At 44.6% G+C, this 6000-nt stretch overlaps 1 long non-coding RNA gene across 1 annotated transcript in view; it reads right to left on the reverse strand.

The window, feature by feature from the left end:
- LOC146817178 (uncharacterized) overlaps positions 1-4640 on the reverse strand; it is a 153075-nt gene extending 148435 nt beyond the window's left edge. Inside the window, exon 1 of the long non-coding RNA XR_014962498.1 lies at positions 4127-4640. This is a non-coding gene — a long non-coding RNA (uncharacterized LOC146817178). The remainder of the gene's footprint in view (positions 1-4126) is intronic.
- Between the last annotated feature and the right edge of the window lie 1360 nt (positions 4641-6000).

Raw genomic sequence — 6000 nt, forward strand, 5'->3', positions numbered from 1 at the left:
AAACATGGGCACAAATGGATGTTTTTTCAACTCAATCTCAATATGTCTTTTATTTCAGATGTTACTTTCTATAGGAAAACCTTATAGAATCTATACAAATAACACCTTGTTAAATTTAGAATTTTGTCTGCTTTTCGGAAATGTATTGCTTTACAGGATCCACCATTGATTTCACACCCATTCCTACCACTAACTGGAAGGAGGTTGAAAGCCCAAAAAAATAGAAAAAAGGGCAATGTCCTAGTAAGATGCATGAACTGTGTTGAAAAATGTGGTTTTCTAAAAAAAGTGTGCCTGTTCCCGAAAGCTTGGAACAAAGGGACTTTAGCACTGCAAACTGTTTGGTGATACAATTTACAGGAGAAAAAAACAGATGCTTTCTTCTGTAGCACTTTTTTTCCCATTTTTCCATAAAAACCCAAAGTTAGCTGTAGTTTGGCTGATTTCTCGATCCCTTCTAGGAGAATCCACAAACTCTGGGTATCTTTAGAATCCCCAGGATGTTGGAAAAAAGGGCAAAAATTTGTGAACTGAAAGTTATGGGGGGCCTAAGCACGAGCTACCCCAATTAGCTAAAAGAAGGCTTAGCACTAGCTAGCAGTGGAGAAGTCCACCAAGTCCCAGAGCCAACAAAAAATTATTTGGCCAAAATAGGAGCGCTGAAGGCAAAACGTTTGGGGTTGATCTTGCAGAGAGAGCCAAGTCCAACAGCACCAATGTCTGCAGGCAAGTGGTGAGACTTGTTAGGTATGACTTGACAGTGCAGCTACATCATCAGACTAAAAACAAGCTTTCAGAAATATTGCAGAGAGGGGTTTTGACTCCTACCAGATGTTGGTAGCCAGTAGTATGTTTTAATTCAGCAGAAGTTGTATGCTTCATCAGAAAGAAGTACTTCCTGTCTCTGCACCTGTGAATATTCAATTTATCCAGCTGTACCACTTTACTTCAAAGTTATCAGTACATTAAACGTGCCAATCAGGTGCAGGCAATTTTACTATACTTCACGGAGGAAGCACAAGCACTTTAGTACTGGTTAGCTATGGTAAAGTGCGCAGAGCCCAAAGCCAACACAAACTTCAGCAAGTAGGAGGGGAGTAGGAAAAATATTTGGGGGAAGACATCTTAAGGCTGACAAATGTAGCAATTTTGTAGATCTCTGTTGGGCTACAGAAGAGTTGAGAAGCTTCTGCAAACAAAACTATTGCATGACTTCCTGGGAGGAGTCCAATAAATAAAACCAAAAGACCCTCATTTACTTTTTCTGCTTGGTTGATTGTGCAGTGCTAGTTTACTCTTGAGTAAAACCTCACACAAGGCCTTGAACCAAGAGTTAATCATATTTTGTAGTATTCGCCAAGTAGGTGTACCGAAAAAAAGCTTAATATTAGCTTAACCCACAATTTCTAAGATAGCTTCAAATTCCTGTTGTAAGCATTTCCCTAGCTATGTTATGTTATGTTAATTAATTTGTAAAGCGCAACGGTTACCCTGGGGTGTCCTGGCGCTAGTTTCCTTTCCTACTGGTCGTTACCAAAAAGAGTCAGACTATTGAAGGGCAGTGGAGAAATTCTCATGGATAAACAACCAAGTCTTAAGCGCCATTCTAGCTGAACCGGAAGATCATTCCACGCCTTAGCTGCTCCGAATACAAATCTTCGGCCTCCCCAGGAGACCTTTTTTATCTTCGGGACAGTCGCCATTTTAGCACCTGAGGAGCGTAAATATCTTGTGGGTGTGTACCACTTAAATTGCTTCTGTAAATATTCTGGACCAACCCCATGAAGTGCTTTAAAAACGGTGCTCAAAGATTTAAAAAGTACCCTCTTCCTAACAGGGAGCCAGTGCAACTTCTGAATTTCCTTGGAAATAGCTGCAAACTTAGGGACCCCGGTCAGTAGTCTGGCGGCTGCATTTTGAAGCCTTTGTAATTTATTCAAGAAACGTTCCTGAATATTTAAGTAGAGGCTGTTACAGTAGTCAAGCTTTGACAGCACCAGGGCAGTGACCACTGTTTTCTGACTCCCTGCTGGCAAGAACGGCAGAATCTTTTTCTCAAAACAAAGGCTGTAGAAGAAGACACCAAATTAATTTGGGCACCCAAATTCAATTTATCATCGACAATTATTCCCAAATTTTTTACTTTCTGAACCGGGGCAGGGAGTTTCCCCATAGTAACAGGCCACCATTTTGCATACCAAAAATTGGGGATATTGCCGAATATTATCACCTCTGTTTTATCAGAATTTAGCTTCAAGCAGTTTTCTGCCATCCAGCCACTCACTGCCATCATGCATTTGTGAAAGCAGTTTTCCATGCCCCCCTCCAATCCTGGCCGCAGAGATATCATTGGCATAGGATGTAAGATCGAAACCCAATGTCTTAATAATAGGGGCCAGGGATGAAACATAGACATTAAACAGGGTCGGGCTCAAAGAAGATCCCTGTGGAACCCCACAGGGCAACACAAATGGCCTTGAACAGTGCTCACCCATGGCGACCACTTGAGATCTATCAAAAAGGAAGGATTTTATAAGATTCAAGGCCTTGCCCTGAAGTCCGCATGACCTTAACCGGTCTAATAAAAGCTCATGGTGGACCGTGTCAAAGGCAGCGGACAGATCTAATAATATCAGTTATAGCTGTGCACCGCTATGACCAACTCTTGGCCCGGCCCTTTTATTACCATATTACACTGACACAACTATGGGGCCCATTAGGATGGCGGTCGTAAAATCTCCCCGACCGCCATGGTAGCGGGAAAAGACCGCCCGCAAAGACTGCAGCATAACCACCGGTCCAATTAGGATGCTCCGCAGTCAAAATCTGACCGCGGCGGTCAGATTTTAGCGATTAACATTGCGGTAGTCACTGCAGCCAGTAGCACCGCCGCGATGTCAAAAAGAGCATGTAATGCATATCCCTGCACTGCGTGACAGGCAGTGCACAGTGCCTGCCACCTGGTACAGGGACATGACCCCCCAGTGCACCCACACCCCCAACATATTCAGGGCCCTCAATGGGCCCCCAGAACATATCTCCACATGCCTTGCCATGGCGGTCCCACTGCAGCGGAAAGGCTGATTACCGCCGGCATCATAATCGTGCCAGCGGTGCTTGGCCCTGATCCGCAACAATTGTAGCGGTCCAGTTCCGCCCACCAGGCAAGCGGGCGGACTGCAACCGGCGGAAAAGTGGCGGGCGGAAAATCACACTGCGGCGGTCACGACCGTGATGCTAATTGGACCGGCGTTTTTCTGGGCTTCGATGGCGGGCCTTCCGCCCGCCATCCTAATAGACCTCTATGTGTTTCCTTCAATATAGCCACACTCACAAGTTTACTTTGCCACTCAGGGATGCAAATATCAGACTGAATCACCCTCAAATGGCTGCAGTTGTTCCCCTTGTAATTTCTACATCTCACTTTAAATCGTTACAAATGCATGCCCTAACTCGCCGGTCATCAGCTCACACTTTGCCCGAAGATTTACACCCTCACATCTTACAGCTACTGACTGCCCCAGATCTCCTTACCGCATTCAAAGCCGGACAAGCATTTTCTCGTTCCTCTGTAAATCGCGGTCAGAGATCCAATTTAAACATGGCGGTTTGCGTACCGGAAACCAGCCTGTTTCCCTGTCACGTGACCGTCGCTATTTTAATGGTGCTATATTGGAGTGGGGAGCTTTCATAGTAAAGCACTCCTAATGAATGTACCTCTTCTAACTCATTTGTTTTCTACCGGTACCAAATACGATTTTTGATAGTTTAAAGGAATAAAAACCCACGGCAATTTGAGCGCCACTTTAATTTATAAAAAGAAAAGACAAGAGGGGGAAATAATTCTGCAAATCCCATATTGTGTCTTACTACTGGCGCTAAAATGTCAATGGACTGCTCCTAATACTTTCTCGTAAGGATCTTAACCTAATTTCTACCAGCAGCTCAATGCTTAAGATCCTCAGATACTTCCTTTGTATCAGTTTTTCACATAACATCTCTGACTGCTGTATATAGTCACTGGTGGAGGAACAATTCGATGGGCAAATTATCTCGTAATGCCCGGGAGTGAAATGACTGGTAGTGCAGGAGGGAATTCCTGTCAGTTGCCTTTTGATGCAGTTACCTGTCTCCAGCAGGGGCCGGGCTGCGGATCCAGAGATGTTAACGTTAAGCCTGCACTGGGCCTCCGCTGCTCCGGCCGGGCAGGTCCAGTCCTGCAGGATGAGAAGAGGGGCTCACTCTTACCCACTGCTGTCTTCGCCATGGTGAGCTGTAAGGTACCGGGATCTGGAGGAGGTGAGGGGTCCGGCCACGGCCGTGGAGGCAGAGAGAGAGGTGGGTGACTGACTAAGGCACTGAGTCATCTGAGCGGGGCTGTGTAGGAGGAAGGGGAAGGGGCGGTGGCTGTGATGTAAGGCATTGCACGCATGTAAAATGTAAATGACTGCACACTACTTTAAAAACAGGCATTTGCAATACAATAGAACTTGCATTTACGCGAGTCCTATTGCATTTGAAACAAGGAGTGCGGAATGGCAAAAAGGCACAAACAGGAGTGCGGGGGGGTGGTGGTGGTCCGCAAAGTCATGGACTGTGGGAGGGGAGGGGGAGAGCCACGGGAACAAAATAGTGTTGAAAGTAATGGGGCCAGTAGCCAAGGAAGTATTCAAATGACTACATGGCTGTCAGGAGGAGGGACTAACAAGGCTAAAACCAATGGGAAGGCAGCATTTAGGACCTAATCCAATAAAAAAGATGGGCGGAGAGTGAGCAGAGCTTAAACAGAGCTTCCACGCCATACTGAATACTGCATGCCTCACAAAGCTTGCAGCGCATGCGCTGCAATGCCATGCTCGACCTAATTAAACCATTTCTCTTTGGTGTGCCTTCCTACGATTGTTTGTAGATAGAGATGATTTGCCTCAAATTCCGTGTGTGGTTGCATGCACCACTCGTGTAACCTCACTATTTCTTTCAAAAGGGTTACTACCAAAGAAGATGTGGTCATCCAGGGATGGTTGCATGCACCACTCTTTAAAAAAAAAACTTGAGCAGCATAATCCAAACAGCACATTGCGCAACTTTGAATTCGTTAGGAAACTGTCCATTGCACTGGGTAGTAAATCCCATGGTAAAACTTTGCGTCGAGTTTGTGTTACAAAAGTAACTCAATCCCGGCTCAAAGTGTTAGTGAATGTCGGCTTGGATTTAATTGATTTATACGCAGCACTGTTGAATAACCGCATTGCAACATCCGTGATTTAGAGTGCCCCAAGTTCTTTTTCGCTACTGCACTTTCCTTGTATGTAATGGTTTGGTGAGAGTTGTTTTGGCGCAATCTAGTAAAAAAGCAAATTGGTTTATACATGAATGTGCAGGATATAGAAAGAATTTCATGTTTATAATGAATGACTGCAGCGCCACCTAGTGTGGAAAAGCGTGTTTTCCTTTGACGTTTATTGGTGTAGTGACTCATGCATGATTCCATTAATGCTGTGTTCTAATGCAGTGAAAAGGCATGCCTGTGATATTTTCCACGTCAATACCTACTTTAATAACTCATTTACTGTAATTATAACTATAGATTACCCAGTTAGAAAAACAATTCATTTTGCAGCGCAAGTACTTCATTTAACGAAACGGAACCAATTTAAAATGTTTCTTTTGGAAATAAAATAAAAAATCACAAACCGGCCAAGTAGGTGCTGCTTGAAAGCAAATTTAAAACCAAGTTCTGGAAAGTCGAGCAGTTGAGAAATACATAGGGGCATATTATCAACAAATTGCGATAATTATCGCAAAGCGCTGTCAAGCGCTAAAAAAAATTTCGCCGGCAAAGTCCTGTTTTTATCGCCGCAGTAGCGACGTATTATCAAGGCGCCTCTAGCCAGCGTTAGCTATCAGTTCCGGCGCCAATGGATGGCGATAAAATCTTAGCGCCGGCGATAAAAAAACACGCTAAGCCAATTATCGCCAAAATCAGCCCGACAATTGCCA

The sequence above is a fragment of the Triturus cristatus genome, chromosome 6, assembly GCF_964204655.1.
Source record: "Triturus cristatus chromosome 6, aTriCri1.1, whole genome shotgun sequence".
NCBI lineage: Eukaryota > Metazoa > Chordata > Amphibia > Caudata > Salamandridae > Triturus > Triturus cristatus.